This window comes from Sus scrofa, chromosome 13, assembly GCF_000003025.6.
Source record: "Sus scrofa isolate TJ Tabasco breed Duroc chromosome 13, Sscrofa11.1, whole genome shotgun sequence".
Classification (NCBI taxonomy): domain Eukaryota; kingdom Metazoa; phylum Chordata; class Mammalia; order Artiodactyla; family Suidae; genus Sus; species Sus scrofa.
The window spans coordinates 7,161,007-7,185,489 of record NC_010455.5 but is presented as its reverse complement, the minus strand read 5'-3'; the positions used below and the strand labels follow the sequence as shown (position 1 = coordinate 7,185,489).

The 24,483-nt window shown below is 39.8% G+C and overlaps 1 pseudogene; it reads left to right on the top strand.

Annotated features, from left to right (window-relative positions):
- LOC100627021 overlaps positions 1-21,399 on the top strand; it is a 32,170-nt pseudogene extending 10,771 nt beyond the window's left edge.

Here is a 24,483-nt window from a genome sequence, read left to right as displayed (position 1 = left end):
ACCACAAAAAATTCAGTGTAGTGATAAATGAGAAAACAGCTACTTTTTGAAAGACATTTATACTATGGAGAGAACTCTTTGAAAACAGAAGTTTGAAAGTATTCCACTATTACATGCTGTTGTTTCCAAAAATTATGCAGCCTATAAAAACCTTAATACATGCACACTTTCAAAACCTGGAAAATTGTTTAATTTGTGAAAAATTTTCAACAATTTCAGTGAATCTTAAACCCAGATGTTAAAAGAATTCAAAAATACACATGCACCTCAATGATCATAGCAGCATTATTTACAATTTCCAAGATATAGAAGCAACCTAAGTATCCATCAATAGAAGAATAGATAAATAAGTGGTATAAATACATACAATAGAATATTAGCCAAAAAAAAAGAATAAAATAATGCCATTTTCAGCAAGATGTATGGACTTGAAGGGTATTATGCTGAGTGAAATAAGTCAGTAAAAGACAAATACCATATGATATCACCTACCTATATGTGGAACCTAAAAAGTTAAACAGGATTCCCTTTGTGGCTCAGCAGTAAGGAACCTGACTAGTGTACATGAGGATGCATATTTGCTCCCTGGCCTCACTCAGTGGGTTAAGGATCCGGTGTTGCCATAAGCTATGGTGTAGTTTGCAGACGTGATTCAGATCCCACATTGCTGTGACTGTGGCTGTGACTTGGGCTGGTAGCTACAGCTCTGATCAGACCCCTAGCCTGGGAACTTCCATATGCAACACGTGTGGCCCTAAAGCGCCAAAAAAAGAAATTAATAAAAAATAAAACAGCCAGTGAATATAACAGAAAAGAAGCAGACTCACAGAGAACAAATTAGTGGTTACTAGTAAGGAGAGGGAAGGAGGGAAGGTGGGAGGGGCAGTATTGGTATAAGGGAGTAAGAGGTCCAAATTATTAGATATAAAATAAGCTACAAGGATATATTGTACAACCCAGGGAATATAGTCAATATTTTATAATAACTATAAATATATAACCTTTAAAAATTGTGAATCACTATACTGTACGCCTGTAACTTATACGACATTGTACAGCAATTATATTTCTATTTTTTAAAGGAGAAAAAAACCCTAGATGTTAAAACTTTTAAAGTTATAAGCCTTCGCTGGATAAAAATTTCCTAGTTATTTTTTAATAATAACATTTATGTAATTTTGACTTAACTTTAAATAATTAAATTACAATTTGGAAAGATATACTTTTTCTATTCACGTTAACACATTGCTGGAAGAACTTTTTTAACCATGACAGCTATTAAAATCAAGTATCTAAGTAAATTGAAACAGGATTTTGAATGCTTCTACATCACAAAATGCTAAACCAGGTTTTTTACGTTAGAGTTAGCCATCTGATTACACAATGATGTGAGGCTTAAATTGTGTACTTACCCAAAACCAGGATAATTTAGCAGCCCGCAGCTTTTAGGCTCCCACAATTCCCCAATTGAAATGCCCATTGTCTTCTTCCCAGGTTCCAGCTCCTGGACTCTGGCTGGTTACCCTCACTTACCACTTAGCACAGTGGCTTCCAAATCTTTATCTTCAGGTATCATCATCAGTTTTTTTTTAAGTATATAGCTCCTTTTATTTGTTTATAAATTACACACATGTGCTATACTACAAACAAATTATGTCTTACACAAAAATAGAAGTTAAAAAAGATAAGACAACTCTTGCCAAAAATGCATAAATTAGAAAGAAACATCAGGCAACTCTAAATAAAAAGAGATTTTATAATGTAAGTGGCACTTACTCTTCAAAAATGTCACAGGCATGAAAGACAAAAATTTAGGAACTAATCCAAGTTGGAGTGACGACTAAATGCCATGTGTAATCTTGGGTAGGAGATTGAATTTATAAAGGAAATTTCAGGTAAAGTAGGCAAATTTTGAGTAGCATCTGTGCCTTACTTAGATGGTCATGTTAGATGAATGTCAACTTCATAATTTTGATTATTGCATTGTAAATACACTTTAATTATCGAGAGTTGCAGGGCATCATATATTACTTATTTTCAAGTAATTCAGGAAAAAGTAAAACCCACAATCAAGGTATATTATGTATTTGTGTGTGTGTGTGTGTGTGTGTGTGTGTGTGTGTGTGTGTGTGTGTGGAGACAGTAAAAGAATGCAAATATTGACAATGTTAACAACTGGAAAATCTGGCTGCATGCAGGACATATAGAACTCTAGGGATCTTTTTACTACATTTGCAATTTTCATCGGTTGTTTTTCCTTTTTTTTTTTTTTGGTCTTTTTAGGGGCCTCAACCACAGCATACGGAAGTTCCCAGGCTAGCAGTCGAATCAGAGCTGCAGCTGCCAGCCACAGCCACAGCAACACGGGATCCAAGCCACGTCTGCAATCTACACCACAGCTCACAGCACTGCCGGATCCTTAACCCACTGAGCAAGGCCAGGGAGGGAACCCGAATCTTCATTGATACTAGTCGGGTTCATTACCACTGAGCCATGACAAGAACTCCTTGCAATTTTCTATAAATTTGAAATTGTTTCAAAACAAGAATGGTTAAAAATTTGACATAAAACAGAACAGGGAATTCCCTTGTGGCCTAGCAGGTTAAGGAACTGGCTTTGTCAACACTGTGGTTTGGGTCACCTCTATGGCATGGGTTCAAGCCTTGGCCCAGGAACTTCTCCCTGTAGCAGGGAAGGCCTAAATAAATAAATTAATAGATAGATAAAATGAACAGAACAAAACAAAAAATCATTTAAGAAATGACACAGAAATAGAAACTAGTTTTAAAGTATTCTAGTTATTATTAGTAGAAAACAATGCATTGATTTTATTAAAATACTAATAACTCTTTCAATAAGAGACTATTAGAAGTTATATGTATTGTTCCTATCCTCTTTTTTATGAGTCTGTTCTGGAGAAAAATCTTCAGTGATTTTTTCAGTCATAAAAAAAAAAATTAAGTATAGTTTTCAGATTGTAAACAACCTCTTTCTCTCTCTTGCTCCTTTTTTTTTTTTTTTTTTTTTTGGCAGTTTATGCATCATATGGAAGTTCCCAGGCCAGGGATTGAACCCATGCCAGAGCAGCAACCCAAGCCATGGCAGTGACAATGCCAGAGCCTTAGCTCACTGCACCATAAGAAAACTCCCTAACCCCTCTCTTTTTTTTTAATTTTTATTTTTTACAGAATAAAATACATATATTTAAACACAATTACATTCACATAGATTATTATATCATGGATCTTAAGAAACAAATTAAGTGACTCCCTCTAGAGAAGTGGAATTGAAAATATGCTAAGACAAATGGGAAATTTATTCTATACTTTATCCCATTTTGAATGGCTTTCATCTTTACTATTTAGTATTATCTATTACATTTCCATTTTTCTTTAAATATTAGCATTATATTAAAATTGTGTATATTGTGCAATTAAAATTTATAAAGAAGAAAGCCTTGTATACCATTAAATATTTTATATAGCATCATAAAAAGAATAATTTAACTGGCAAGAATAACAAAAATAATACACCTTCTGAAAATAAGTAAAATATAAAATGCATAAATTGGTTAAAAACCAGTGTAACTATATAAATATGTCCTCACAGTTTGTTACATCTTATTGATTCTTCAATATAGGCATTACGCCATTCTAGGTGATGTGATAAACAAGACATTATAGACCTTACATTGTACCATGGAGAGAAATGGTCATTAATAATACAATTGTAGAACTGTATTATTTAATTGTACAGTTGCATTATTTAATTATAGCTATCATAAATTCATTGATGGAGAGGAAATCAGAATCAGATCTAAGAAGATTTCAGCATTCCAAGAATGATGTCAAATGACCCCCTTCATAGTGGATTATGCACTTATTTACTATGAGATACATTTCTTCTCCAGAGATTCCTTGTTTGTGCATCAATTGTAGATTTTTGGTTTGCAGTTATTCTGAAGCTTTGATATAAGAGTCTATATGTATATGAGATTGTTTTAAGTTGTTGTTCTCTCAGTTGCAAGTTCATCTCCAGTGTCCTGCATTTGTACCCAACTCTTCTCATGATTTCTGATTTTGGTGGTATAATTGTGCATGGATGGTTTCGTATCTTTACTGTACATATACCTTTACTGGTGAGCCTTGTCATTTGCAGAATTTTTGTTTCCTGTTGCTATCTTTTCTTTTCTGCTTAGAGAAGTTCCTTTAGTATTTGTTGTAAGGCTGGTTTAGTGTTGCTGAATTCTCTCAACTTTTGCTTATCTGTGAAGCTTTTGATTTCACCTTCAAATCTGAATGAGAGCCTTGCTGGGTAAAGTAATCTTGGTTGGAGGTTTTTTCCTTTCATCACATTGGGTATATCGTGCCACTCCCTTCTGGCCTGCAGAGTTTCTGCTGAAAAATATGCTGATAAACTTATTGGGGTTCCCTTGTATGTTACTTGTTTCTTTTCCCTGGCTGCTTTCAAGATTTTCTCTTTGTCTTTAATTTTGGTCAGTTGGATTAATATGTGTCTCGGTGTATTCCTCCTTGGGTTTATTTTGTATGGTTCTTGTTGTGCTTCCTGGATTTGAGTGAGAGGTTCCTTTCCCATGTTAGGGAAGTTTTTGGCTATTATCTCTTGGAATATTTTTTCTGTCTCCTTCTCTCTCTCTTCTCCTTCTGGCACCCCTATAATACAGATGATGGTGCATTTAACATTGTCCCAGAGTTCTCTGAGACACTCTTCATTTGTTTTCAATCTTTTTTCTCTTTTCTGTTCTGCATCCATAATTTCCACTAATCTGTCCTCCACCTCACTTATTCGTTCTTCTGCCTCCTGTATTCTGCTGTTAGCTGCTTCTAGTGAGTTTTTTATTTCAGTTATTGTATTTTGCATCTCTTTTTGTTTAAATTTTATATCTTGTATCTCTTTGGTCAGTGTTTCCTGTAAGTTATCCATCTTTGCCTCCAGTTTATCTCCAATGTCTTGCATCATCTTTAGCATCAACAATCTAAAGTCTTTTTCCTGGAAGCTAAGAATCTCCTCATGGCTTAGCTGATTTTCTGGGGTTTTTCCTTTCTCCCTCATCTGAGTTATAGTTCTCTGTCTTTTCATTTTTATACGTTTTTGGTGTGGTGACTTTGTACAGATAACAGAGTTGTAGCGGCTGAAGTCAGTATGGGAGCTTGGTGCAGGCTTCCTGAGGGGAGGGGCTGGTGCCTGCCCACTGGTAGGTGGAGCTGATTCTAATCCCTCTGATGGGTGGGGCTTCGTTTCTGGATGGTATTAGAGGCAGCAGTGTGCCTGAGGGGTCTTTAGGTAGCCTGTTTACTGAGGGGTAGGGCTGTGATCCCACCTGGATTGTTGTTTGCCTTGGGGCTTCTCAGCAGCTGACTGACAGGTGGGGCCAGATTTTCCCCAAGTGGCCCCTCTAGAGAAAGGATCAGCTGCTGAATATTCCCGAGAGCTTTGCTTTCAATGTCCTTCCCTTACAACAAGCCCTGTTTTTCCAGGATGTCCTCCAAGAACTGCAGTCAGATTTGACCCAGATTCCTATGGAGACCTCACTCTGCCCTGGGACCCAGTGCACTTAAAAGTCTGTGTGCGCCTTTTAAGAATGGGGTCTCCATTTCCCCCAGTCCTGTGGAGCTCCTGTGCACAAGCCCCACTGGCCTTCAATGCCAGATGCTCCAGGGGATCTTTCTCTCAGTGCCAGATCCCCACAGGTGAGGGTTTGATGTGGGGCTCAGGACTCTCACTCCTATAGGTGCGTCTTTCTCTGTGAACCAGTTAGTTTCCAGTCTGTGGAGCTTCCCACCCAGGAGGTATGGGGTTTTTTATATCATGAAATCACCCCTCCTACATCCTGATGTGACCTCATCTTTTTCTTCTAGAGTACCCCTCTCTTAAAATATTATATTTAGTCATTTAAAATTAACTTTTTGTTGGTTAGTATTTAGTATTGGAGAATTAATGAATCAAAAATTTCATGGTATATTTAATAACTATTCCCAACAATTGAAATGTTTAAATTATTTTAAGATAATGCTTATATTTTCTCATGAAATAAAATAGAAATGATTTCCTATAAGACATTTAAAATCCTGACCATGTTCTAATCATTTTCTACATTCCTGGTTCTCTCTTCCCTGTTATTAGAATAGGGTGACATCCTCAGAGTATTCAAGATTTGAAATATCATGTAGGAGGAAGTGGTAACAGTTTTTTTTATTACTCAATGAATTTTATTACATTTATAGTTGTGCAATGATCATCACATCCTACTTTTACAGCATTTCCATCCGAAACCCCCAGTGCATCCCCCTACCCCCAACATGTCTCATTTGGAAACTAAGTTTTCCAAAGTCTGTGAGTCAGTATCTGTTCTACAAAGAAGTTCACTCTGTCTTCTTTTTTAGATTCCTCATGTAAGTGATAGCATTTGATGTTGGTGTCTCACTGTCTGACTGACTTCACTTAGCATGATAATTTCTAGGTCCATCCATGTTGCTGCAAATGCTGTGATTTCTTTCCTTTTAATGGTTAAGTAATATTCCATAGTGTATATGTACCACATCTTCTGGATCCACTCCTCTGTCAATGGACATTTAGGTTGTTTCCATGTCTTGGCTATTGCAAATAGTGCTGCAATGAACATCGGAGTACATGTGTCTTTTTGAGTCATGGTTTTCTCTGGATAGATGCCCAGGAGTGGGATTGCTGGATCAAATGGTAGTTCTATTTTTAGTTTTCTGAGGAATCTCCATACTGTTTTCCACAGTGGTTCACCAAGCTACATTCCCACCAACAGTGTAATAGGGTTCCTTTTTCTCCACACCCTCTACAGCATGTATTGTTTATAGAAGAAGTGGTAATAGTTTTAACTGTATAAAAAATTGTTCCTCCTCAGACCTTCTCCTCCACCCCCTTCTCCCCCTGATCCCTAAAGAATGATAAAATGATACAGTCAAGTTATCACTTAGCAGCCAGTGTCACAGAATAATCCCCCCCTGCCTCCTTACTTTAGCACTTCTGACCTTTCCTGACTAGCTGACTTATACAATGTAGAGCCTTCCTTCTAGAAATTTGGGGTGGGAGATACTGTGCCTTGACTTAAGAAAACCATGTGAGAGATTAATACACAATAGCCTTAATTACACCAATAGGCCACAAAATGCATTTAAACAACAATTATGCTATATTCACATATCTATTTCACCAGCATGTAATAATACAAGTTATAGTGAGGGCTTGTATAATTCTGAAATAAAGTTCTTGAGTAACACTGAGGTATGTCTCCCCACAGGAACAGCCTTCAAACACTGAGAGCCATTTAAACAAGGTACCTACCAACAACCCAAATACCCCAAAAAGTCTCTCACAAAACTAATGTGTACACAACATTGCTGAGTGCTCTGTTCTACATGCAGAGTTTGCTGAAGAAGAAAGCCATGTGCAAGAAATCACACTTCAGAAGTTTGCCCACGTGTGGGTGATGAACTACAAGCATCATCTGTGAACACTCTCCCATGGATGTACAAGATCAAGATCCTCAGACTCACAGACATAGACAACCAACTTGCTGTTGCCAAAGGCAGGGCGGGGAGGGGCATAAATTAGGAGTTTGTGATTAACATATACACAGTAGTATATGCAAAATAGATAAACAACAAGGTCCTACTATTTAGTACAGGAGGCTATACTCATTATCTTATAATAGGTCATAATGGAAAAGAATATATATGTGTGTGTGTGTGTGTTATATACACACATATATGCATATATATACATATATGTATAAAACTTTGCTATACACCTGAAACTAACATTGTAAGTTAGCTATACCTTACAATTAAAAAAAAAAAAAAAGACTAAAGAAAAAATATAGGTTGGAGTTCCCATCATGGCACAGTGGAAACAAACCCAACTAAGAACCATGAGGTTTCGGGTTCGATCCCTGGCCTGGCTCAGTGGGTTAAGTAAGTATGTGGCATCTCTGTGAGCTGTGATGGAGGTTGCAGACGTGGCTCAGATCCTGAGTTGCTGTGGCTGTGATGTAGGCTGACAGCTAGCTGCAATTGGACCCCTAGCCTGGGAACTTCCATATGCTGCGGGTGCAGGCCTAAAAAAAAGTCAAAACTCCTCTGGGAATTCTCTCACAGATGTGAAGAAACTGAGAATCTTCAATGTGGCAAACAGAAAACCTTCATAATTACAAACAACAGCATGATTTCATAAGTTGCTAAGATTGTTTTAATTTTCACATCATCAGTTGGTGTCACAGTTTCTCTTTTTTGTCTATGTCAACATAAATGTATTACTATTTCCTATTCAGTGTCTTCCAATTTCGGATACAATGTGTATCCATGATCAGAATTAGAGAGGAGGACAAATGGGGTGGACACACTGGCGGTGGCTTCTGTGTAGAAAAGTACAGTCTGCCTTCTGAGCACTCTACATTAGCAGTTCCCACCTGTTCTCCTGCTTTCTGTTGTGTTCATAGACTGAAGTTTTGCCTGACGTGAAATTAGCTTCTCTATCATTTCTTTCTTTTTACATTTTTTATTAAAGTTGATTTACAATGTTGTGCCAATTTGTGCCAGCAAAGTGACCCAGTCATACATATATATACGTTCCCTTTCTTATATTACCTTCCATCGTGGTCTATCCCAAGAGGTTGGATATAGTTCCCTGGGCTGTACAGTAGAACCTCATTGCTTATCCATTCTAAATGTAATAGTTTGCATCTACTAAAACCAACCTCCCAGTCCCTCCCACTCCCTCCCCACCCTTTGGCAACCACAAGTCTGTACTCCATGTCTGTGAATCTGTTCCTGTTCTGTAGACAGGTTCATTTGTGTCATATTTTAGATTCCACATATAAGTGATATCATATGGTATTTGTCTTTCTTCATCACGGTTTTTCCATACACAACATAATAACAAAAAAGTCAAAGATTTTTGTCATGTTTCTTCCCATATAAGAACTTGGTGATATAAAAGGACAAAGAAGTACAGTACAGTACTATAACAAAGAACCTGACCAGAATGTTCTGTGGTCTGACAGATGATAGGAAATTAGAAGACACCAGCTCTGTAATATAGCCAGACACAGAAAATTCAGACTCTTTGTTGCAATAGCAAAGGGGTGGAGAAAGGAACAAAACTCACTGAATATTCCTCACACTTCTCCAGCCAAAGGCCAGTGGGACACACCTGTAGTTGAACAAAGTTGGATTTCTTGACTTGTTGCAATGTGGGAGGACACAACCCAGTGAGAACCATGGGGCATCTCACTGGTACCAGAAGGGACTCACAGGATTTGGCCTCATGTAAGGTAACTTGGGGGATGGTTCTAGAAGGTAGGGTTTTGGAGTTCCATCATGGCTCAGCCAGAGCAAATCTGACTGGTAACCGTGAAGATGCAGGTTCAACCCCTGGCTTTGTTCAGTGGGTTAAGGATCCAGTGTTGCCATGAACTGTGGTGTAGGTCACAGACGCTGGCTCAAATCTGGTGTTGCTGTGGCTATGGCATAGGCTGGCAGCTACAGCTCCAACTGGACTCCTAGCCTGGGAACTTCCATATGCCATGGGTGCGGCCCTAAAAAGACAAAGAAAAGTTCTGGATTGGATGTTATCAGAAAATGGGGTACTTCAATATTTGGGAATCTTTTTTTAAATTGAAGTATAGTTGATTTACCATGTTGTGTTAGTTTCTGATGTGCAGCAAAGTGATTCACTTATTTATGTATCTTTTACATACATATTCTTTTATTTTTTCATTTTCCATTATGGGTTATTACAGGATATTGAATAGAGTTCCCTGTGCTATACAGCAGGACCTTGTTTTTCTATTTTATTTATAGTAATTTATACCTGCTAATCCCAAGCTCCTAATTTATCCCTCCCCTTTCCCCTTCAACAAACTATATGTTTGTTTCCTATGTCTACAAGTCTGTTCCTGTTTTGTAAGTTCATTTGTATAATTTTTTCAGATTCCCCATATAAGTGATATGTGCACATCTCCATAATGCACTATGTGAGATGAACAGAAAGAGAGGCTAAGCTGTCATTGGTAGAGAACCAGCAGTCACTCATCCAGATGCTGGGTCATCTTCGTGGTCTGAATATCATCATGTTTTGTCTGTGTTCAAGCATGATTGCTAAGTGGTCTTGCTGTTTTCTTGACCCATGGAAGTCAGAGTGGCCTTGCTGGTGCTGGTGTTTAGGTTCAACGGGAGAGCCCCACAGCCTCGCTGTGTGTCCAGGCCAGCTGCCAGATGTCTGGATCTGCTTTTCTTTTTCTCGCCCAGACAAAATGTGTAGGTGCTTCAGCAAAACCTCAGGGGATACTCAGCTCTCAAGATTGGGACTACTTTTTTATTTCTTTATTTATTTTTGTCTTTTTGCCTTTTCTAGGGCCACACATGGAGGTTCCCAGGCTAGGGGTCTAATCGGAGCTGTAGCCACCGTCCCACGCCAGAGCCACAGCAACACAGGATCCAAGCCACATCTGCAACCCACACCACAGATCACGGCAACGCCGAATCCTCAACCCACTGAGTGAGGCCAAGGATCGAACACGCAACCCCATAGCTCCCAGTCGGATTCGCCAGCCACTGAGCCACGACAGGAGCTCCGGGACTACTTTTAAATAAACCATATCCTAGTGTTCTTAAGAGATGATGGTGCACTAGGCCAGTTTATGGGGGAATAATAAATGATGAAGTAGGAAATGATTTAAGAGGTCATTGGGTTCATTTCCTTCCCTCAAGGGTTGGTTTCTCTATTATTTTAAAAGCTCCTCATATAAAAATTATACAAATTCTATTAGTAGGTCAATTACTGTAACAAGGAATCCCAATTCTCGCTCATTAAATTGTAAGATGATTTCTTCTTCTCTGTGGAGAAAGACAATCAGTCAATATCCTCTTCATAATGACACTTGAAAACTAAAACCTTTGCCTTCTCTTCACTAGAAAAAGCAGTCTCTGTTCCCAAGGGAGCTATTATACCTACCTCAAATTGGTCTGCATCTCTCCTCTGCTGCCCTCACCTTAGTGTCTTAAATGGAGCACTAGACTGGCTTCCTAACTGATGCCCCATTTGTTCTGACACTACTCCTCACCTCCCACTCAGCTGCCAGAATGATCACTACTTCATTGCATTAATATGCACTGGCTTCCCCATTTTTTTAAAAGCAAACCCAAATTCCTTAATATCCCCTAAAAGACCTTGCCTCACTGGCCTTTGTCCACATCACAACCACTTTCTGCAGGACAGTCTTTTCTCTGCACTCCTGTCACACATCTTTTGGTCTGGCAAACCCATGCTCCTTCAACCTCAGGGACTTTGCACATGTGCTTACTTCTTTAAATACTTTTTTACACCCCTACTAACTACCTTCTATTCACTTATTCAACTAACTTCTCTTCACCTTCCATACCTCATGTTAAACACCTGACAATCATCCCTGGATTAGACCAGGTGCCCTGTTACATGTACTCTAAGCATTCTGTACTTGACTTAGTAGGTCTCACAATTACAATAACTAGGCATGAGCTGCAGGTTACCTCCATAGGGTAGGGACAGTCCCTGTCTCATCCATCACCATCTCCTCAGGGCCTGTTAGCATAGCATCTTCACTGAATGGGCATTCAATTAATATTTGTTAAACAAATGACCAAATACATTAAGTGACTTATGGATTGAGTCCTCTTCAATTTCTATACATTATTCTAAAACCTGGACAAGCACTCAAAAGTGTTGTAAACCTTCTGAATACAGTGGTGGAACTGCATCTAAAATCCCATAGTCCTATTTACATGATAAATAATACTATTTCCATCATTGCAGCTCATGCCACTGATGATTTAAGATAATACAGTAGGAGTTCAGAGTTTCCGTCTTGGTGCAGTGGAAATGAATCCAACTAGGAACCATAAGGTTGCAGGTTCGATCCCTGGACTCGCTCAGTGGGTTAAGGATCTGGCGTTGCCATGAGCTGTAGTGTAGGTCACAGACGCAGCTCAGATCTGGTGTGGCTGTGGCTGTGGCATGGGCCAGCAGCTGTAGCTCTGATTTGAACCCTAGGCTGGGAATCTCCATATGCCGTGGGTGTGGCCCTAAAAAGAAAAAAGACAAAATAATAATAATAATAATAGTAATAATAAGTAGCGTATTCGTTTATGAACATAATTCAAGTTACTGTGTCTGAGTTCTGATAAAGGCACTACCTGCTCACTCACTAGTCTCTCTCTTAGGATTCTCCACTTTCTTTTCTATGTTAATAACGAAAGTATCATTATCATTACTCTTCAGTATTATATTATGTTATTTTACATGTAATTAATTAATAATTTTTAGGACTTATTATCGTTGTTTTATTGATGAGAAAATGAGGCCATATAGCTAGATGAACTTAAGGTTCAAATCCAGATCATCCCATTAAAATAAGCCTCTAGGAACCAGGACTCTTTCTTGGGAGTGATGGGAGATCCTGATATTCACCTATATTCACCTAAGCCTTCTTTCTGAGACCTTCTGGTAACTCAGCAGGTAAGTGATAGACTAATTGCAAATGTACAGATTTCCTGGTGTTGACAATTGCCCCTGCTAGACTGTCTATGGATGTGCTTGCTACCATGTACTGGTCACTGGGCCTAACCTCCATATCCTGAAAACTGCCTGAGCTTGAGCTGACTCTGTGATTGTGGGAACCTCTGGACTTTGGACCTGGAACAGCCCGGCTCTCCCAGCCGGCACCAGCTTTTGCATCAGCCTAAGACCCACTTTACCAGACCCAGCCTAAGTCCTACTTCTCAACCTTTCCACAGACTCCAGCTTTACAAAGGTTCTGGCAGGCCCCATTGTAAATATACTTCCAAAGAGCAGTGTGTGTGTGTGTGTGTGTGTGTGTGTGTGTGTGTGTGTGAGATGGGTTGGGGAAAAAGTAAATGCTGATTGAAATTCTTCAGAAGATAAAATATAAGCAGCTTTTGGCACAAAAAAAGCTTTCTGCAGGAGCCACCCTTCCGTCTTGAAACTAACTTTTAAACCAGGCACCATTTTTTAAATACACACTAGACTCATCTCCGGCCCAAGCACACATTTCAAATTTTTGTCTTTTGTCTTTTTAGGGCCACAAGCAAGGCATGTGGAGGTTCCCAGGCTAGGGGTCGAATTGGAGCTGTACCTGTGGGCCAGCACCACAGGTACAGCAATGCAGGATCTGAGCTGCGTCTGTGACCTACACCACAGCTCACAGCAATGCTGGATCCCCCAACCCACTGAGCTAGGCCAGGGATTGAACCTGCATGCTCATGGATGCTAGTCAGTTTCGTTAACCACTGAGCCACGACGGGAACTCCCACATTTCAATTTTTTTTTCTTTTTTTTATTACTCGAATGAATTTATCACATCTGTAGTTGTATAATGATCATATCAATCCAATTTCACAGGATTTCCATCCTATAACCCAAGCACATCCCCCCACCCCCCCCAAACTGTCTCCTTTGGAGACCATAAGTTTTTCAATGTCTGTGAGTCAGCATCTGTTCTGCAAAGAAGTCCAGTCTGTCCTTTTTTCAGATTCCACATGTCAGTGAAAGCATTTGATGTTGGTGTCTCATTGTATGACTCACTTCACCTAGCATGATAATTTCTAGGTCCATCCATGTTGCAAAAAATGCCAATATTTCATTCCTTTTAATGGCTGAGTAATATTCCATTGTGTATATGTACCACATCTTCTTGATCCATTCCTCTGTTGATGGACATTTAGGTTGTTTCCATGTCTTGGCTATTGCAAATAGTGCTGCAATGAACATCAGAATACGTGTGTCTTTTTTTTTTTTTTTTTTTTTTCTTTTTAGGGCCGCACCCATGATATATGGAAGTTCTCAGGCTAGGGGTCGAATCAGAGCTGCAGCTGCTGGCCTATACCACAGCCACAGCAACGCCAGATCCGAGCCTCGTCTGCAACCTACACCACAGCTCATGGCAACGCTGGATCCTTAACCCACTGAGCGAGGGCAGGGATCAAACCCACATCCTCATGGATACTAGTTGGATTTGTTTCCGCTGCGCCACAACTGGAACTTCCAGAGTACATGTGTCTTTGCAAGTCATGGTTTTCTCTGGATAGATGCCCAGGAGTGGGATTGATGGATCAAATGATGGTTCTATTTTTAGTTTTCTGAGGAATCTCCATACTGTTTTCCACAGTGGTTGCACCAATTACAACCCCACCAACAGTGTAACAGGGTTTCTTTTTCTTCAAACCCTCAAATTTTTAAATCACACAATATCTTCCTTGCCTATTCTGTTGGTTCTTACTGTAGATCAAAGAAGTAGAAGGAGGAATAAGTAATGAACAGATGACCAGATCTCCTCCTTAGCTTTCCCTTTAGTAATCTCGAGAACAAACTATGTGAACAAGATAAACATTTAGAGAACGATCATGAGGAGTGGACAAGACTCCACGCAGTGGAGGAGGGTGACAACTTGGACCCTTATCTCCATGATTAACTGAGCTTACTTCCCTCCTTTTCTTTAAAACTCATAGCCCAACAGAATCTTTGGGGGGCGGGGGGGACACTGAGACCGCCATCCTCCCAGATTGCTGGCGCTCTGATTAAAGGCAGCTTTCTCCTCTACCAACATTTGTGAGTGTTAATTTTGTAAGCAGGAAGCAGTAGAACTTGATTCAGTAACAAAAGCACACCAATGACACAATATATCAATAAGTGACAATATAGTCAAAATACAGAAGTGGTCCTGTGGGCAGTCAGGGAGGGAATAAATAAATAGTGAGGAGAAGGATTTTCTAAGAAGGTTGAAGAAGAAAATGTGACTTCAGAGACGAGGAGCTGGATTATAAAGGGTCTTGAATGCCCTAAGTATGTGTTTCCTAAACTTAAATTACTTGTGTAACCCTACCATGTCTATAAAACACCCCGTATTGCTTTTAACATTAGTCTATAAATTGATTCACCTTTTCTATTGAAAGAAATTGATTTCAAAAAACACTTTATACCACTACTGTTCTATCACTATAAATGCTAGTTGCGTTTTTCAAATATACACTAGACTAAAATATGACATTAAAATTGTAAATTTATGCATTCGAGTCCTACCTAAAATCATCTCACACACCAACAGCGGTGGGCTGGACGCATATGGGGAAACACCAACCCAGACACTACAGCTGGTCAACAAACATCTGAACCTCTTTTCCCCTCCTTCCCTGGACCACCTCTTCCATCCTCCCTCCCATCCGACCTTCTCTCCCATGTTCTCCCTGTTCTCTTAGATCCATTCCAATCAGGCTTTCGCCCCCACCACTCTACCTCTTGCCTTCTAAAACACCACTGCTTGTCCGTTTGTTCCTACCTTACTGGTCACTCTTCAGCTTTCTTAGCAGATTTCTCCTTTCTCTTCAACCGCTTAATGCTGGGGAGTCCTTAGACCTATAAACTCTTTCTCCATTCATACCCACTCACTTGATGATCTCATTCAGTCACTTGGCCTTAAATACATTAAACACAGTTTATATTCTGATGATTCCCCAATTTTTATCTCCAGCTCAGATCTCTCTCCAGCATCCCAAATGTGTATACTGTCTACCTGACATCTATACTTAGATACATGGTAAATCTCTCACTTTTTTTTTTTTTTTTTTTTTTTTTTTTTTTTTTTTTTTTTTTAGCTGTGTCCACAGCATGTGGAAGTTCCTGGGCCAGGAATCGAACAGGCACCATAGCAGCAACCTAAACCACAGCAGTGACAATGCCAGATCCTTAACCCACTGAGCCACCAGTGAACTTCAAGCTCTCACATTTGACGTGATCGAATCCTAACTCCCAAACCTGGACTACCTACAAGTCTTTGTGGCTCAGTTGATGGCAACTCCCTCCACACTCCTATACTTTCCAACCCAAATCTCTGCTCCATCCTGATCTAAGCTATCATCATCTCTCTCCTCAAACCAGCAATTAGCTTCTACTCTGCTTCCTCCTAAAGCATAATTTCGAAACAAAAGTCTTTTAAAATATGTTCGATGTTGTTGCATCTCTGTTCTAAACTCTTGGAGGCTTCCCATCTCACCCAAGGGGAAAAAGGAACTCTTTACATGGACTGCTCAAACAGATGATAAGATACCCTGTGACCTCCGGGCTTAGATAACCTACCTCCCTATTACCTCCCTCACCCTCTCTCTTCTGTGTTCTCCCTTGCTTACTCTGCTCTATTCATAGAGGCACATGTATTTCACATACTATCATTAATCCTCAAAGGCTATGACTGTCCCCATTTTAAAAATGAGAATAAACTGGAACCCAGAGTTCTTTGGCCAAGGTCAAACAGCAAGTGCTAGAGTCAGCATTTAAGGTTGATTTCATTCCAAGACATGCCTCTCAAGTACAACATGCAGTCTTACATAAAATTTGTATTCTTCTAAAATACACCAAACTAGGAGTTCCCATTGTGGCTCAGCAGTAACAAACCCAACTAGTATCCATGAGGAGATGGTTGGATCCCTGGCCTCGCTCGGTGGGTTAAGGATCCAGCATTGCTGTGATCTTCAGTGTAGGTCACAGATGTGGCTCAGATCTGGCGTTGCTGTGGCTGTGGTGTAGGCCGGCAGCCGTAGCTCCAATTCAACACCTAGCCTGGGAACTTCCCTATGCCGCATGTGTGGCCCTAAAAAGATAAAAATAAATAAATAAGACCAAACTATATACTGGAATTTTATTTATGACAAAGGTGAGATTTCATATCAGTAGCTAAGTGGTGTTGGGACAATTGAATATATATCTTGAAAGAAAATTAAGTTGGATCCCTTCCTCACTTTTTTTTTTTTTTAAGGGCTGCACACATGGCATATGGAGGTTCCCAGGCTAGGGGTCGAATCTGAGATGTAACACCAGCCTGCACCACAGCCACAGCAACGTGGGATCCAAGCTGCATCTGCAACCTACACCACAGCTCACAGCAATGCCAAATCCTTAACCCACAGAGTGAGGCCAAGGATTGAACCTGCCTCATTTCCACTGAGCCATGGCAGAAACTCCCCTTCCTCACTTCTCATACCAAATTTTTTTCATTTTCCTTTTAGTGCCACACTTGTGGCATATGGAAGTTCCAAAGTTAGGGGTCGAATTGGAGCTATGCTGCAGGTTGTGGCAACCCCAGATCTTTAACCCACTGAGCAGGGCCAGGGATCAAACCCACATCCTCACAGACACTATGTAGAGTTCTTCATGCACTGAGCCACAACAGGGACTCCTCTTATACCAAATTTAATTCCAGACAGAAGATTTGACTACGAAGATGTAGCCAGAAAACTTCTAGAACACATCACAGTGAAATTATCAATAATATTAGAGGAGAAAAGAATAGAAACCTAGACGAGAACCCATACTTACTGAACAGAAACCCAGAAATACAATAACCCAGAAGTATAAAAAGGAGAGATGGATACATCTGGAAATGTAAATTTTAAATTTTTTTTTTCTTTTCTTTTTTTTTTGTCTTTTGTCTTTTTGAGGTCTGCACCCATGGCATATGGAGTTTCCCAGCCTAGGGGTCTAATGGGAGCTGTAGCCACCAGCCTACACCACAGGCATAGCAACGCCAGATCTGAGCCATGTCTGTGACCTACACCACAGCTCACGGCAACACCGGATCCTTAACCCCCTGAGCAAGGCCATGGATCAAACCCAAAACTTCATGGTTCCTAGTTGGATTCATTTCAGCTGTGCCATGACAGGAACTCCAATTTTAAAAATTTCTGTGACAAAAATACTATAAACAAATATAAGCAATTAGTAGGAAAAATTATTTGTAATGCATATGTCAAAGATCTAATTTCCTTAATTTATTAAGAGCTGATACAAATCGAGAAGAAAGGGCGTTCCTGTGGTGGCTGAGGAACCCAGCTAGTAACCATGAGGACACAGCTTCGATCCCCAGGCTTGCTCAGTGGGTTAAGGACCTTGTGCTGCTGTGGCTGTGGCGTAGGCCTGCAGCTACAGCTCTAATTCAGCCCCTAGCCTGGGAACTTTCATACACTGCAAGTATGGCTCTAAGAAGCAAAAAAAAAAAAAAAAAAAAAAAAAAAAATCTACTCTCTTAGCAACTCTCAAATACACACTACAATATTATTAACTATAGTCATCATTCTGTACATTATATCCTCAGGACTTATTTCTCTCATAACTGGAAATTTGTACATTTTGACCACCTTTACCCATTCTGCCTACCACCTCACACCACACAACCCCTGGTAACCACCAACCTGTTCTCTGTATCTATGGATCTGGGGGGTTATTTTCTCCTAGATTCCATGTATAAGTGAGATCATGTGGTATTTATTGTTCTCTGTCTGACTTATTTCACTTAGCACAATACCCTCAAGGCTCATTCATGTTGTCACAAGTGGCCGGATTTAATTCCTTTTTATGCCTGACTATTCTTTATCCATTCACCTAACTATGGACACTTGGGTTGTTTCCACATGTTGGCTATTATAAATAATGCTTCAATAAGCATGGGAATGCATTTTTATTCCAAGTCAGTGTTTTAATTTCCTTTGAAAGCATTCCCAGAAGTAGAACTGCTGTATTGAGTGGTTGTCTTATTTTTTGAGAAACCGCCATACTGTTCTCCACATGGGTAGTCCTATTTACATCTCCACCAACAGTACATGAGGGTTCCCTTTTCTCATATCCTCACCAACACTTGCAATCTCTTGTCTTTCTGATGATAGCCTTCTGACAGGTATGAGGTGATATCTCATTGTGGTTTTGATTTGTACCTGATGATCAGTGAGGCTGGGCATCTTTGCACGTACCTCTTGGCCATCTGTCTGTCTTCTTTGGGAAAATGTCTATTCAGATCCTCTGCCCACTTTTATATCAAATTCTTGTCTTGTTTTGTTGTTGAATGGTATGAGCTTTATATATTTTGAATATTAACCCCTTATCAGATATATGATTTGCAAATATTCTTTCCCATTCAGTGAGTTGCCTTCTCATTTTGTTGATGATTTCCTTCACTGTGTAGAGACTTTTCAGTCTGATGTAGTCCCTCTGGTTTACTTTTGCTTTTGACTGTACAGTATCTTAAAAAAAAGTAGGAGTTCCCACGGTGGTTCAGCAGTAACAAACCCAACTAGTATCTACGAGGACGTAGGTTTGATCCCTGGCCTCACTCAGTGGGTCAGGGATCCAGCTCTGCCCTGAGCTGTGGTGTAGATGCCAGCATCTAGGCAGGCAGTGTGATGGAGCAGGGACCTTTGGGAAGACAAGGGTATGAGGGCCAGGCTGGGGGACCGGCAAGAGTGTCAGCGTGAGCGGAGGCTGAGTGGTGGTCAGAGGGGTCCTGCTGACCTGCTGAGTCTGCAGGACAGACTGGACCCCAGTCTTGACTACATGGGAGCAGAGGAGGGCCCCAAGGACCCAAATTCTGCCCCACAGACATCCTCATTGTCAGGCAGTGGGCACAGCATTTTAGGAGGAGGCTCTGTTTGTGGTCAGCTTGGGTGTGGTTGATGTTGCTCAACACAGGGTCATCCAGGACACTGCCAATCCACCTCCCCTCCTGCTGCAGTGATGGCCAAATTAGTTTTTGTCCCAGCCTGCCCCAGCCCTACCAGGCCTGTGGAGAAAACATAGGCATTGTTCACGGCATCTTCTTAGTCCACCCAGCTCTTGGTGAAGGTCGGAAGGTCGTGATGATCTGGGACTCGATGTTGTTAATGGTTGTGCTGATATGCTTGCAGATCAGACCACCAAATGAATGGCAAAGTCCCTGAGCACTCAGCGACTGAGGACATCTGGGCATGCAGGACATCACAGCTGGAATCATTCACAACTGTATTTTTCTAGATACAGTTCTGGATCATCCATCAAAGCCTTCACCCCAAGCATCAAAGGTGACCAGGGCAGCGCTGAAACAGAATAGGACCTTATTGTCATTCCCCCACCATGCCCTCTACCTGCCTTTTGTCTATAAACAGACAAACAAACAAAAAGCTTTAATCAAAGGATAAATTGAATCAGAGAAGTGAGAAAATGCAGAGGCAAAGGAAAATAGTCGAACAGGACCAAATAATAGTTTAGTCCTTAAGCAAAGTCAAAGACCTTTAGTTCCTACTCAAGGGCTAGAGATAATATTCTGAGCCTTATCCTGTGAGCTCTCCCATAGATACAGAAACCCCACTAGGTGGAAGAAGTCAACTGCATCATGACCAGACTGTAGCCAAGAAAGAAGCTGCCATCATTCTGAGAACTGACCTCAAGGAAAGGAACAAACCAAGCCTGGACCTGAAGATTAACTGTACTGAAAGCAATCAAGATGAGGATTCCCTAGTGGTCTAGTGGTTAGAACTTGGCACTATCGCTGCTGTGGCCTAGGTTCAATCCCCAGTCTGGGAACTAGGATTCCCCCATCAAGCTGTTGCCAGATCAGTTCTGGGCACACTGGCAAATGTAGTAACCTCACTTACCAACCTAAGTGAGTCCTCTAACAGTGGTGATGCTTGAGAAATACAGCAGGAGAACCAATATGCAAGTTAGATTACTCCAGCATGTGATACCTTAGCTAAAACTCTTAATACTACAGACAGTTCCTTGTCTCCAAGCCTGGCAGATGGGATAGACACCAGTGGAGGAGAGACTATCCATGCCATTAGCAGAGTCCATACCCATCATGAGGTCGAAGCCTTCCTCTTGAACACACATCACATGAACAGCCCGATTCCAAAGTACCTCAAAGCACACTACATCTGCAAGTCTACATTCTACCTGCTTTTCCTGTCCATGTTCTGGGCCAGGTCAATCTCAACCCTTCAGGCACTGGAACAGGACTGCAACACCAGCCTAGTGTGAGCCTGCTAAAACAAGCTCTTCACACTTGGACCGGTGCAGTGTGTCCAGATAATATCTCTCCACTATCCCGGCGGCCATAGTCAACCACCTGCAGAACAATATCCAGGAAGATAAACTTTCTATCAACTGGATAAAGCAAGTGGGGAGCACATCTGGAAGCTTCAGGAATCGTATAACAGTATGGCAAAGTTGAGTCTAGACAGCTATGAGTATTCACAACTTAAAGCTATAGTTCTCTTTAGCCCTCATCATCTGGGTTTGGTCAGCACAAGCCAGATTTTAAAATTCCACAAAAAGGAACAGATGGAATTGCACAACTATGTTCAGAAAAACTACTCAGAAGACATCTACTGATGGGCCCAGATTCTCAACCTGCTGGCACTCAGGCTGATGAGCACCAACATAACAGAATTTGTGTTTACTGGTTTCATTGGCAATGTTTCCAAAGACAGGGTAATCCACTACATCCTCAAGAAGAAGATGGAGGAGTATAATGGCCAGGTCACCAGTGCCAATCCGTAGATCACACCACACACCTGCTAAGAAGCACAAGGATCCTCCCAGGATCATTCAGATACAAAGACAATGAAGTAGTGGTATTTTGGTATGTGCACATATTTCTAGTAGGGTAGCCATTTCCTGTCTGGTTTCTTCTTACTTGTTAATCCCAGGCATTAGCAACTAAAAGACTAATAGGATCCTTTCCTGCCATAGGAAATATTCTAATGCATTTTGACAAAGCCATAGATTTGGGAACAGTCTCTTAACTCAATTTGCATTTAGAAATTGTCAAAGGGCAAAAAACAAAGCAGAAGTTTTATAATGTCAGAGACTAGTATTACAGAAAACCATAGTGCTACAGAAAAATCTCGAAAAACAAAGAAGCTTTATATTCCATGGTAAATTCTAACTCTTAAAAAAAAAAAGAACTTTAGGAACATTCCATTTAATGCTCAGCTTAACTGCTCAGCTAAGAAGTTTTATGAACAGCATTTTTAAGAACAAAGTAAGTAGACAGAATGACAGAATTCTAGTCAACATTCTCCTGACCTCTTCTGAAGAAGAATAAAGCCACAAAGGATTACTATGCCCTTTTGCTTTGCACTTATAATAATTTGCATTAATATGGTATGTGATGGTTTTCTCATTGTATTCAAGAAAGCAGCTAACTGCCTATTAATAAGAGTTGTCCTTTTAAAAAAGATTAAAGCTTAGCAAAATCAAATTATTCAGACAAGATTTGATTTTAAAATTTGAAGAGGTAATGAGATAAACTGCTTTTATTTACTTATCATGTGTTAAGTAGACTGTATTCCATAAACTGCTTTTATTTACTTATCATGTGTTAAGTAGACTGTATTCCACATGTGGATACATTTTTTTGAAGTATTGCTCCTCCCCAAAATTATTCCTACTTACCAAATTTTCATTTACCTATGTCTTTATAATTGAGCATTTGATGGAAATCAAAATCCATACCGCTTATGAAATGAATGTAAAATTATACTACATACTGGAATATATGTAATATTACACTAAAACTCTTACATGCCTACTGGTTATTTTTAAAGGTAAGAATTACCTATACCCACATAGTGCTCTTAATTTACCTGGCAATAATTGCTATTCTGTTGCCCTTCTTTTATTTTATTTGCTTCGTAAGGCCACACCCGCGGCATGTGGAAGTTCCCAGGCTAGGGGTTGAATCAGAGCTACAGCTGCTGGCCTAGGCCATATCCACAGCAATTTGGGAGCTGAGCCTCATCTGCGACCTATAACACAGCTCACAGCAACGCCAGACCCTTAATACAATGAGCGAGGCCAGGGATCAAACCTGGGTCCTCATCATTCTTAGTTGGGTTTGGCAACCACTGAGCCATGAAGGGAACTACCTGTTGTCCTTCTTTTAAATACAAAAAGAAAAGAATATTTTAAGTTGACTACCACTAATAGGGCAAGAAATGAAAAAGTAGCAATTTCCACAGATTATTATTTTTAATTTAAATTTTTATTGAGATAATTTTAGACTCTGGTGTAGTTGCAAGAAATTAGACAGAGATCTCTTGCATACTTTGGCCAGTTTATCCCAAGGTAACATTTTGCAAAATTGTGGTATAATATCACATCCACGATATTGACAGTTGATATAATTCTAACAAGATTTCCTCAGTTTTCTTGTACAACTCATCAGTTGAATTTCTGTGTGTATGGAGTTCTATACTATTACCTGTGTAGGTTTACATTTCATCACCACATTCAAGATAAACCATAAGAGCAAAAACTATAAACTTCTTAGAAGAAAACAAAGTATAAATCTTTGTGACCTTGTACTCAGCAATGGTTTCTTAGATATGACACCAAAAGCACAATCAACTGCAATAAATGAATAAGACTATTAAAATTAAAAACTTGTGCTTCAGTGCACACGATCAAAAAAGTGAAAAGACAACCTATAGAATGGGAGCAATTGTTTACAAATAAGATATTTGCTAAGAGATTTGTATCTAAAATATATAAAGGAGTTCTCCTATGGCAGTGGATTAAGGATCACCTGATATTGTCAGTGCAACAGCCCTGGTCACTTCTGTGGTATGGGTTCAACCCTGGCCTGGGAACTTCCACATGACCCTGGGCATGGAAAATGTACATTATTTTAATATAAAAATGTATATTTTATATGTATATAAGTGTATATATAAGTAACTTAAAGAACTCTTACAACTCCATAATAGAAAGAAATAACCCAATTATTATAAATGGACAAATTATCTCAATAGACATTTTTCCAAGGAAGATGTACAAATGGTTAAAAAACACATGAAAAATCACTGTTGGTGGGAAGGTAAATTGGTGCAACCACTATGGAAAACAATATGGAGGTACCTCAGAAAACTGAATATAGAAGTATAATATTATCCAGCAATCCCACTCCTGGGCATATATCCAGATAAAACTTTCATAGAAAAAATACATGCACCCCTATGTTCATTGTAGGATTATTCACAATAATCGAGACATGGAAAGAACCTAAATATCCATTGATAGATGAATGGATTAAGAAGATGTGGTAGATATACACAATGGAATACTACTCAGGTGTGAAAAAGAACAAAATAATGCCATTTGCAGCAACATGGATGGAAGTAGAGATTCTCATACTAAGTGAAGTAAGTCAGAAAGAGAAATACAAATACCGTATGATGTCACATATCTGGAATCTAATATATGGCACATATGAACCTACCTACAGAAAAGAAACAAACTTACAGACGTGTGGTTGCCAAGGGGGAAGGGGAGGGAGTGCGATGGACTGGGAGTCTGGGGTTAGTAGATGCAAACTATTGCATTTGGAGTGGATAAGTTCCTGTTGTATAGCACAGGGAACTATATCTAATCACTTGTGATGGAACATCATGTAGGATAATGCAAGAAAAAGAATGTATATATATGTTTGACCAGGTCACTTTGCTGTACAGCAGAAATTGACAGAACACTATAAATCAAGTATAATAAAAAAATTTTTAAAAAACTACAGTGAGACACCACTTCACACCCATGAGGATGGCTAGAATCAAAAAGAAAGTAAGTGCTGATGGAAATGTAGAG